The sequence below is a fragment of the Athene cunicularia genome, assembly GCF_003259725.1.
Source record: "Athene cunicularia isolate RWA chromosome Z unlocalized genomic scaffold, athCun1 chrZ_part3, whole genome shotgun sequence".
NCBI lineage: Eukaryota > Metazoa > Chordata > Aves > Strigiformes > Strigidae > Athene > Athene cunicularia.
Genome location: NW_020799144.1, coordinates 10399145 through 10411597, shown reverse-complemented (window position 1 = coordinate 10411597; position 12453 = coordinate 10399145). Strand labels below are relative to the sequence as shown.

General features: G+C 43.7%; 1 protein-coding gene across 1 annotated transcript in view; it reads right to left on the bottom strand.

Annotated features, from left to right (window-relative positions):
- Positions 1–11889: 11889 nt before the first annotated feature.
- Positions 11890–12453, bottom strand: part of ATG10 (autophagy related 10) — an 83476-nt gene continuing 82912 nt past the window's right edge. The window contains exon 9 of the transcript XR_003400199.1: positions 11890–12354. The gene's annotated coding sequence lies outside the window, so the exon portion shown is untranslated. The remainder of the gene's footprint in view (positions 12355–12453) is intronic.

Genomic DNA, 12453 nt, shown 5'->3' with positions numbered 1-12453 from the left:
CTTCTGTGCTGGTTATTTAAGGCTTCCTGTTTCTCAGCGTGTAACTAAAAACATCATACCTCAGACGTGGGTGCGTACTGCCTTTTTTGCTGATGGCAGCTGGCTTTTCCTTCTGTCAAATGCTTTGCTGCTGAATGACAGAAAAGAGCCAGAGCATCTCTACAACTGCAGGTGGGCTTGAAAAGCACTTGTGTTTCCAAATTTACCTTTCTGTTTTGTGGAGCAACACAGCTGTCTGCCAGGAACTTCAGAGGTCAACTTCATACATAGAAGGGAGGGGTGTGTTGGTGCTTTGTGGACCATCCCTGAGCACCAGCACCTTCACAAAGGTTCCTTCAGCTTAGTAACTAGAGCAGTGACCATCCTGTCAGCATGGATCAATAGATACCTCTGAGGCCTTTGTACCCTCATAAACCCTTCTTCCAGAAATCTCTGGTGAAGAGGGGCCCTGCAAACAACTGGATTGTGATGCTGCCGATTGTGCAGAATAATAAACATTTTGAAGCTTGGGTCCAAGTATGATGCCGGCACAGCAGAGCAGGGCTCTGACCTAAGGCATAGGCTGTGTTGTGGAAGGGAAAGGTCTCCGGTTTTGCTCACCTACGCAATCTACAGCTGGAGTGCTGTAAGAGCACAGAGACGGAGAACCACAGTGTCACCCTGGCACACAGTCCAGGACTGAGCTGCTGTGTGCACCAAAAGTGGAAGTGGGCTAACGGTGGCTTTGGGGACACAGCCTTAAGGATCCTAAGGGGGCTGCACCACGGTGAAACCATACTGTGAGGGGTGGTTTCTGCAGTGGAAGGGGCTGGGGCTGTAATGAGTTCACTGCCATATCTTGCAGTAAAGTTAAGGTTTCCTTGTTTTCCTCTGTCAGTATTTCTTACTGGATTAGTACAGCACTTAGGGAATACAACTTAGGAAGAAAAGATCTGTCAGCCATCAAGATTGGATCTTGTTTTTCTGTTGAATCTTATGTAATGTTTTGCTAGTTATTCAGTATCTTTTTTTAAAAGTTGTAATGTGTTTTATAAAATACCCCTGTGAAATACGAAGAAAGATCAGTTGCTTTTCAAGAGCACATGATAACTGTACTTTGGTTACTTGCGTAACTATTTAAAGGTGGATTTGTTGTGTGGTTGCTCTGGGGTTGGGATATTTTTTTTTCAGAGCCTGAAGTATTGGACACTAATTCCTTTGCCTATCTGTTTTGCCTATCTGTTCAGTGGCTGAGCATAGATACTGTTTGGGATATGTTTTTATTAACTGCAATAAATACTACACAGTCCAGAACTTAATTACAGATTCAGTCTTTTATAGAAGAAATAAACTACTGGTCTAGTGTAGCTGGAGTTTTATCTTCAGTCATCATGTCAGTCATAGAACTCTTCCCGTAGGAACCGAAATCAAATTTCTTACTGCTAGGTCTGGCCAAAAAAACTCTAATGTTTCTCTGGGACTGTTAAATTCTTCAGGAATCAAAACATCCCCTCAAGCAAGTTGGGAGGAGAAATTGCATGAATTTTAATGCTTATTTTGGAAAACAGCCTTCCTCAAATCAAAAATGGTCACTGTAAATTAGGAAAATGGTATTTATTAATAATCTTCAAATGATGACAGCAGTTCCAGTTGCTAGTGTGAAGACAGGCAATGGCACCTGACACAATTCATCAGGTTTAGGTCCTGAAGAGGATTATTAAACCATTTCTTTAATCTCATCTCTGTCCTGTTCAGCCCATAGAACTTCACCCAGTTGCTTTCATGTTAAGTGCAAATTTAGTCTAACTAGTTGGACTTGGGCAAGTCTGCCTGATTGGAAGACACCTGTTTCTTTCAGTGCATTCCAGCTGCTTTAACTGCTGGGTACTGACTTGAACATGTCTTTGAGTGGGGCTTTTTGGCTTTGATAATTAAAAAAATTTTAAATACTTGGATTTTGTTTTTTACTTTTCAAAAATATCTGCCCCATAATCAGGCTGTTTGAAAAACATATTTCATCAGTTCATATCTTAAATCATTTTTCTCTCTGTATTGTCCCGTTTTCAACATCACTTAAAAATGTGCATGCCAGAACTAATAGTTATGGAACAGAACATCAACCAAGAAGCCAACATGTCCCTCTGTATCAGCCTTTACATCACTGCCAGATCTTCTGTTCTGTTGATACTTGCACTCATATCTTATCTTGAATTTGGCCCCTTGAAAGTACATTTTGCACAGAGCTTATAGCAGAGCGCTGGGTTCTTTGTTACACGTTAGAGCTATTTTATGCAATAAAACCTCAAAATATTTATTTGGCTGAAGTTAGAGTGTAAACAATTCCCTCATTACAATCACAATTCATCTGTGTGTTCATCCAAAAGGCTTCAATTAGTATTCATTAATTTATATGAAAATGGAGTAAAATTTAAGAACAGATTGAGAATCTCTACTATTGGGTATTACGTAGCTTAGTCATCTGGGAATTTGTGAGACTCGGATTCAAATCCTTGTTCAGGTGCAGAAGCAGTGCTGAACTTGGCTTTCCCTTACCCTTGTAAATGCAGTAGCCCCACTCCTAACGCAAACGGCTTTCGCTGCAGCCCCTTCCCAGCTTTATGGGGGAATTCTGGAAAAGCAGCTCTCGGCAGTTCCAGAATTAAGAGTAAACTCTGTTGGAACCTGATTTAAATACCATTTAAGATTTCCAGAGTGAGGCCTTAACTGCTTGACTAATCTTGGATACCGTGTAAACGCAGTCCCTGTAGCCTGCTCCACTCCAGTAGCATGTGAAAAGAGGCTGAGTGGCACCAGAGCCATCCCCACGGCTCACCAGGGTACCCAGTGTCATTTTTATTTTTACTGTGCTTCCTAGCCCTTCTGCTTTCTTGGCTAGTGGAGGGTTAACTGCTGGGAATTTTTTTTCATGCAACCATATGCGTGTTCTGGATGTGTTCTCTTTTCACCAAAATGTTATGCAGATGGGTTTTCAGGATCATCTACATCTGCCTAGTATTTCTTACAGCTTCACTGAATCAAAGCTACTGTTTATGCACAGTAATTTTAACCACGCTATTGTACACCCAGAAATCCCAGATACGTCCTTACCACGTCTGCTGTGGCTCTGTCTAATGCTTCTGTGAAACTTGGAACAGATACGCAGCAATCGTGGTAGCACACCGTAGACACATGCATATTCTACAACAACGTCTCTGAAATCCAGCCTTCGTCTAGGAGCAGAAATATGTAAGTAGACAGTCAGATTTGAAAGCACTGACTGCCATCAATACAGCTATATTTACTAACAATATGCATCAAACCAACTGCAGGTACACACATGAGAGAAGTCAGATACAAAATTACATGAAAAACAGCTAGAATGTCATCAGTTTTGTTCAGGTGAGCCTTGATTACAGTAAGACTGGAAGCTACAGTATGAGCAAACCTGAACACTGAACTATAACTCACAGCTTGCAGTTCTGACAGCAGCTTCTGGTGGAAAAGACAGATCCCAGTCAGCTAGTTTAATCTAAAAATCATGGTCTTATGTATGCAAATGTTATGCTACACAACTGCTGGTGTTAGGATTCCAGCTCAGTTTCTACAGGAGATACATTACTTCAACTAATAAAATCAGCAGCCTTGGTTTTGTTATTCCAGGAAACAAGGTCTGTTTGGGTTTGGTTTGCCTTCCTTGCGTAGCAAAAATTATTGGTAGGGCTGCCAGTAATACCCGTTTGAAAAAAGGATTTTACTGCAGCCAGTGAAGAGGACTACCGAAATGCTCAAGATTCAAATTATTTTCAAATTCTAAAGTCAGTCTGGCAGGACAGGAGATGAAGATTTATCCAGAGGTAGCTGGAACGAGACTATGTCCAAAAGGAGGGCATTGTCATGAGGTAATCTTGCCACTAGATGTTGCTATCAGTACAATGAGGGGAAAGGCTGAAACATAAAAGGCATACAGAAAAAGTTGTTTATGTGGACTATGACAAAGGGAATCTTCAAAAATTTCTCTTTTAACTGATTCAGTGAGTTCCTGTTAGGAAAATGGGACGCACTGCATCGTAGTTGTGGCACACCTAAATGGTGTCTAGATGCTACACGGAAACACAAGAGCTTATGGAATAAATTCACCTGAAACCTTGTTAGATCAAAAATGCAGATTAGAAGGACACAGGTGCTTGTTACTCCACCAAGCACGTGTACATTTTACAGGTTTGGTTAAATTAAGGGCTTGGGCTTTTTTGTTCACTTCTTGCAACATGGCAGAAGTGAGACTGCTGTTAAGGTGAAGGTACCTGTAATAGTCAGGAGTAGGAGGACCCACAGAACTGGCATCAGGACAAGTAAAGTACAAAGTTATTAAAGCTAGCTGCACATTTTGAGTTGCATTTTATTATTTCTTTTACAAGCGTGTTTAGCATATGACATTGTACTTGGGCACCAAGATTCTTCTAGTAAATCCATCCGTGAATTCTGCCAGTGCCCAGGAATAACTTGTGTTACCTGGACACTGTAGAAGAAGTCAGAGAAAGATGAGCCAAGCCAAACCACATCACCAAGTCACTGTGAGAGGGGTTTAAAGCCTAATGAAGAAGCGTTGAAACTATGTGTTATACACCCCAAATCCTCCATAACAGAGGCGAATCCACAGAGAAGAGGTGAGCTCATGCAATAGATGTGACAGTCCATGTTTCTACTTCATTAGCGAAGCATATTAGTAAACATTAAAGCACTTGGCTAACCATATGAAGCTAACAAGACCTGACTGCTGGACACAGGAGAATGAACCTTACAAACCTTGCAGAAGCAGTCAGTGCTTGGTGGGGTAAGGCCTGGCTGGAATCCACCAAAATTCAGTTCAGGTTTTTCATTTGGATCAGGTGCAGAGGAAAGAAGGATTAGTTCATTTCCACAGTTTGACAAATCATTTTCAACCTATGCCCAGCCCACATTCTCCCATGGCCCTGAAAGTGGAGTGGCATCAATTGCAACCCTTGCTCAGCAGAAGCAAAAATCATTAAGACTGGCCTCTACATTTTAAGGTGACGTATTCCAAAAGACACAGACCCCCACATCAGGGATTGTTTCTGGTGATGCAAATGACTGCTGGTGAAAATCTTCTTACTGGGATTCTTCTCTATAGATAGCCTAATCCTGGGCAGCAACAAGAGTGGGGAATAATATCTCCCTCCATCTGGCCTCTGCTGATGAGGCTAATGGTGCCCGGCTGCTGAACCCAGCAGTGCACAGAGAAGCACGCAGCCTAATCTCTTTAGACAGGGCTACCTCTTCCAGCATGCTGTACTAAAAACATTACTGAAAAATAACTCTACAGGAAAACATGTTGTTTTCTAACAGGCTTGAGGAAAAAGAAGGTGTTTGAGGCAAGGCTCTGTAAATCCATTCTCTTTTTAAACACAGCAGTAAACTCTCGCCTTCAGTTGAAATTCATCTTCAGTAGGTGACAGTTACAACAAGCTCTCAAGTGGTGAAGTGAAAACTTCCTTGTGGTGCAGGGTTTTTTAAGACTCTAATGAATTCTAGGACATAAAGATAACAGGTGTGGCACCTTCCTCATTCTTCCTGAGCAGTCAACAGAAGGTTAGTTTTACGGCTATGAACTTCAGGTATATATTTTTTTTTTATTCTAGATGGTAAGAACTTACTGATAAGAAATGCTCTAAACTCTGAAATGCTTTCGAAAGCCTACATGTTACTAAAAATATGCACAGATATTCATACCTACTCTGTTCTCTAGAAGAGTATTTTGGAGGAAAGAGTTGTAACTTCACAGTTCAGAGGAAAGAGCAATCGTTTTTCCTTTGTGCTGCAATTGAAATGCTGTGCAGTATAAATACAGATGTACAAACAAACTCATTAATCCATCATCATAGCAAATGAAAAAAAAAACATTGAAAAAGTTTTGCTGAAATTAATGGAGTTGCAACAAGAATTGGTATTACTTCACTATATTCAGCTCTAATTAACTAGCGCAACATTTACTGTTGTGAAAACAAGCATGCAATTTGACCAAAGGAATGTTTCTTTAAGTAACCAAAACCAACCAGCTACAAACCTTCTGGCAGACCAGATGGGGGTTAAATTTTAACCTGATCACGCGGACACAAATGAGGGATTATGTAGGTAGCAATTGCATTCCACAAAAAAAAAAAGCATATTTTTGGCATAGTTGAACACATTCTTCTTGCTGATTCTTGTAACCAAGGGCAGGTATGAGTCAGTTCTCTTAAAAGGAAGTCCCCAAAAGCAATGGTCCTCAGTATGTCTTCCTAGATTAGTAAGAATGAACAATGGAGCAAATTTATAAAACCATTTAGAACTGCAAATTTTCTTTGTGGTAAGATGCAAGATTTCAGATAAGGTATGTAGCCAAAACCCAAGATCTAACAATCTTCAATAAAATTACAAAATAGTGCTGCAATTAACTTGATTTTGAAGTAAAATAGGATTTCTGTACATAAACATTCTGTATAAAATATCCTGTAAGTCATTAAGGCACAGATGTAAATGGGAAATTCGATGCCTACTGCCCACTTAAGCCATTAGATAGTAGATATCTAAATGGGATTATCTCTCTCTTTGATCCCAAATATTTATATTATCCTGTATTTGTTTCTCAGTCTAATCTTAGTGTATTTGTACTGAGATTAATTTTTGTCTAGTGGTATTCTGGGCAAATTTCAGGAAAACATGACATGGATGATGACATTGCTCTCTTACTTTATTTATGGTGTTAAATGGTTAAGAATTGTATCAGGGCAGGGGAACTGTCAGTTTGCTTATCCATTTGTCTGCCTTTTGGCTGCGATAGAATTAAATTTATTCCTAGGAGCTGGTACAGTGCTGTGTTTTGAATTTAATGTAAGAATAATGTTAATAACATCCTGATGTTTTAGTTGTTGCTAAGTAGTGCTTATCCTAAATTAAGGATTTTTTGGTTTCCCATGCTCTGCCAGCAAGGAGATGCACAAGAAGCTGGGAGGAGGCACGGCCAGGACAGCTGACCTGAACACGCCAAAGGGATATTCCATACCTTAGCATGTCATGCCCAGTATAGAAACTGGGGGGAGTTACCCGGAGAGGGAGGGGGTCAGTGCTCAGGCACTGGTCAGTGGGTGGTGAGCAGTTGCATTGTGTATCACTTATCTTTTCTTGGGTTTTATCTCTCTTTTATTTATCATATTCCTATTATTATTATTATTATTATTATTATTATTATTATTATTATTATTATTATTATTTTGTTATTATTTTGTTATTATTGTATTAGGTTATACTTTATTTCAGTTATGAAACTGTTCTTATCTCAACACACGAATTTTACTCTTTTTTTCTGACTCTCCTCCCCATCCCACTCACTGGGAGGGGGAGAGGAGCAAGCAAGCTGCTGTGTTGTGCTTAGCCATTGGCTGCAGTTAAACCACGACACCGTTTCATGTTCCTCATTATCACCATCGTGTCTCAGTAACTGTGGGAACAGGGTCAAGGGACTGAGGAGGAATTTGAAGGGGCGTCATCAAGAAGGAAGCAAGACAGAAACAGCTTTGGAAATGGGCAACAACTTGTGTGCAGCCAAGTGAGTGTATGGTTAGGTCCCTTCCAACCCAAACCATTCTATGATTCTATCGTTCTATGATGAAAGTTAAAATGATGCAACCAATCAAAATATCTGAAACCCCAGATTCTTGAATCAGTGATGTCACCAAGAGCCTCGTACAGTCCAATATTATCCACTGCTGTTGTTTCATGTGGGCACCAGTGATTGAGCCAGGAGCAGAGTGAGGAGCATCAAGAAGGTCTACAGAGCCCTGGGAGCAGAAGTAAGGGACTCTGGAGCACAGGGAGTTTTTTCATCAACCCTCCCGGTCAAACAGGTTTGAAAGGACCAATCAAGCCTGGCAAATCAACAGCTGGTTACAGGACTGGTGCCACAGCCAGGGGCTCAGCTACTTAGACTACAGTACTTGCTTTGAAAAACCTGGTCTGCTGGGGCTGGTGGGGTCCACCTGTCTGAGAAAGGGAAAAGCATCTTCAATCATAGGCTTGCCGAGCTGGTGAAGAGGCTTTAAACTAAAGTTGCCAGGAGCGGGGAATCTAAATCCATCCCTGTCCTGGTTCAGCTAGGATAGGGTTAGTTTTCCCCAGCAGAGAGAGGGGGAAGGGATCTCCAGCCGGGTTATTCATACCATGCTGGCATCAGGTCCAGGGGCGGGAAACTTTGATTTTACTTTCTCTTTGGCTTTTTGGTGGTGGGACCCACGTGGTGGGATTGTTCCCTGACCATTTGTGGTATTTCTCTGTATATCATTTGTCTTGTTCACTGTTATTGCTACTATTGTTTATTGTTGTTATCATTGCTACTGTTGCTGTTCAGATTGTTTATCACACTGTTGTATTAAATTTCTTCTTATTTTAACCCGGGTTTGTGCCTCACTGCCAGCCCGACCGGCTGAGGGTGGGGGAGGGACAACGGCAATGTGCTCTCCGGTCCCGGCAGGGATTAAATCACAACAATCCCACTCCCACTACCTTGATGCCAGTGCCTGCAATAGATGCCCAGAGCCTGGAGAGGGGTCACAGCTCAGTAGGAGAGCACCTGAAGAACAGCACTGTCCAGTAAGTCAGCTTCATTGGGGCCCAACTTAAATGTCTCTATGCAAACGCATGTAGTGTGAGGAATAAGCAAGAGGAGGTAGAGATGTGCACATGCCTGCAGGGCTGTGATCTTATTGGCATCACAGAGACATGGTGGGATGGCTCCTATGACTGGAGAGTTGGCATGGGAGGATACAGGCTCTTTAGGAAGGGCAGACAGGACAAACAAGGACAAAAGGGTTGCCCTCTATGTCAGTAACTGGCTGGAGTGCACGGAGCTCTGCCTGGGGGTGGATAAGGACCAAGCTGAGAGCTTATGGGTCAGGGCTAAAGGGAGGCCAGGGATAGGTGACATTATAGTGGGGGTCCACTACAGGCCACCCACCCAGGAAGACCAAACAGATGAAACCCTCTATAGACAGAGGAGCAGCTTCACGTCCATAAGCCCTGGTCCTCACGGGGGACTTCAACCACCCTGACATCTGTGGAGGGACAAACTGAAGCACATAAGCAATCCTGGAATGTGTTGATAAATTCATTCTCCAAGTGACAGAGGTGCTGTGCTGGACCTTGTTCCCACCAACAAGGAGGGGTCAGTGGGGAGTGTGGACCACAAGGGCAGCCTTGGTTGCAGTGACCATGAACTGGTGGAGCTGAAGATCATGAAGGTGGTGAGAAGGGAGCACAGCAAGCTTACTACCCTGGACTCCAGGAGAGCAGACTTTGGCCTCTTCAGGGATCTGCTTGACAGAGTAACATGGGATAAAGCCCTGGAAGGAGGAAGGGCCCAAGAAAACTGGGTAACATTCAAGAATCACCTCCAAGCTCAGGAGTGATGCCTCCAGACAAAGAGGAAGTCAGGTAAGAACACCAGGAGGCCTGCATGGATGAACAAGATGCTCCTGGACAAAGTCAAGCATAAAATGGAAACTTATAGAGAATGGAAGCAAGGACAGGTAGCCTGGGAGGAATACAGAGAAACTGTCTGGGTAGCCAGGTTAGGTTAGGAAAACCAAAGCCTTGATAGAATTAGATCTGTCCAGGGACATCAAGAGCAATAAAAAATGTTTCACGGGTATGTCAGTGATAAAAATAAAGACTAGGGAAAATGTGGGCCCTCTCCAGAAAGAAATGGAAGACCTGATCATCCAGGATATGGAGAAGGCTGAGGTACTCAACAACATTTTTGCCTCAGTCTTTACCATCAGGTGCTTCAGCCACACTGCCCAAGACACAGAAGGTAAAGGCAGGGATTGGGAGAAGGTATAACTGCCCACTGTAGGAGAAGATCTGGTTCAAGACCATCTAAGGAAACTGATGAGATGCATCTGCATGTCCTGCGGGAACCAGCAGATGAAGTGGCTAAGCCACTATCCATCATATTAGAGAAGTTGTGGCAGTCTGGTGATGTTCCCATTGACTGGAAATGGGGAAAAATAACCCCCATTTTAAAAATGGAAATAAAGAACTGCAGGGAACCACAGGCCAGTCAGTCTCACCCCTGTGCCCAGCAAGATCATGGAGAGGATCCTCCTGGAAACTGTACTAGGCACATGGAAAATAAGGAAGTGATTGGTGACAACCAACATGGCTTCACTAAGGGCATAACTGTGCCTGACAAATTTGGTGGCCTTCTACAACAACGTTACAGAGTTGGTAGATAAGGGAAGAGCAAGTGACATCATCTACCAGGACTTACGCAAACCTTCTGACACAATCCCACACAACATCCTTGTCTCTAAATTGGAGAGACGTGGATTTGATGGATGGACCACTTGGCGGATAAAGAATTGGCTGGATGGTCGCACTCAGAGAATTGCAGTCAACACCTCGATGTCCGAGTGGAGAGCAGTGACGAGCAGTGTCCTCAGGGGTCAGTGTTGGGACCGGCACTCTTCAACATATTTGTCGTTGACATGGACGGTGGGATTGAGTGCACCCTTATCAAGTTTGCCGACAAGACCGAGCTGTGTGGTGGGGTTGACATGCTGGAGGGAAGGGATGTCATCCAGAGGGACCTGGGCAGGCTGGAGAGGTGGGTCTGAGCAAACCTCATGGAGTTCAACAAGGCCAAGTGCAAGGTCCTGCCCATGGGTTGGAGCAATTCCAAGCACTAATCCAGACTGGGAAATGAGTGGATGGAGAGCAGCCCTGAGGAGAAGGACTTGGGAGTAGTAGTGGATGGAAAACTGACTGTGAGCAAGCTCACAGCCCAGAAAGCCAACCGTGTCCTGGGCTGCATCAAGGGAAGTGTGTCCAGCAGGGCGAGCGAGGGGATTCTCCCCCTCTACTCTGCTCTCATAAGACCCCCCTGCAGGGCTGGGTCCAGCTCTGGAGGCACCAACATCAGAAGGACACGGACCTGCTGGAGTGGGTCCACAGGAGGCCCCAAAGGTGATCGGGGGGCTGGAGCACCCCTGTGAGGACAGGCTGAGAGAGTTGGGGGGTTCAGCTGGAGAAGGCTCTGGGGAGACCTTAGAGCGGCCTCCCAGGGCTGAAAGGGGCTGCAGGAAAGGGGGGGGGGACTCTGGATCAGGGGTGTGGGGATAGGATGACGGGTAACAGTTTTAAACTGAAAGAGGGGAGATTTAGGTTAGATGTAAGGAAGAAATTCATCCCTGTGAGGGCGGTGAGGCCCTGGCACAGGTTTCCCAGAGAAGCTGTGGCTGCCCCCTCCCTGGAAGGGTTCAGGGCCAGGTTGGACGGGGCTTTGGGCAACCTGGGATAGTGGAAGGTGTCCCTGCCCAGGGCAGGGGGGTTGGAACTAGATGATCTTTGAGGTCCCTTCCAACCCAAACCATTCTATGATTCTATGATATGATTCTATGATTCTGAAACCCGAAGTATTTCACTTTTCTACCTCTGATGTGGCATTCGACATATATTTGACTTATTGCTGAACATATAAAGTAAAATCTGTAATTCCTTCTCAACTGCTCAGGACTTGTGGTCTGTTTTATACTAAAAATAAAATGTGATTGGGAAAGAATCCAAGATTATTTTTATGGAAGTTACTTTTAACCTGTTTTTCCCCGATTGCACTACCATGCATTTCTACTTGCCCAAAACCCAACAGCTGTCAGGGGAAGCTTGCATAAAGACTGCAAGATAGGGACTAAACCTGTGAACAACTACTAGTACAATGAGAAATACTAATTGACTACAACAGTAACTCCCACAGGGTATAGTAAAGCTTCTTTTGGAGGCAGTGAAGCACAGAAAAGCCAGATGTTCTCATACGATAGCATTAAGCACCTTGAACTCTGGAGATGTAGGCTCTAAGTACTCTGTCTACAGTCCTGATCTTGTTTATTCTCTCAAGCATGACTTACACAAAATATTCTCAGAAAAATATTACTTAGTCCTGGGATTAGGATATTCTGTGTGTGGTGTGGAACACAGGGGTGGTCCATGCATCAGGCTGTGGTGGAGAAGGTGGTCCCTAGGTAGTCACAGCCCGTACACTGATTGCACACATTTAAACCACATCCTACAAATATTTTGTTGTACATATCCTCACAGATGGTGCTGATTCCTGGAGATGTGATTTTTCATAGATAAATTCAGCAGATCCAAACCCCGTATCTCAATCTCTATCAAGGAACCACAGGCTTGTGCATTCATATGCAGTCTTACTAAAGCTATAACCAAAGTAAACAGAGGTAGGAGGTGAGTGCCTTCAAAGGGTCAATGCAACTGCAAAGGAGTTCATGTCTTGGTGGTGCTTGAGAGTTGTCACAACTTCGCCCGACTCTTAGGTGTTTGTGGTGGTTTAGGCCCTGCTGGGACCAGAGACCACATTGTTGTTGTCCCTCCCACACCCTCGGACCAGGCAGGGCTGGAAGTGAGGCA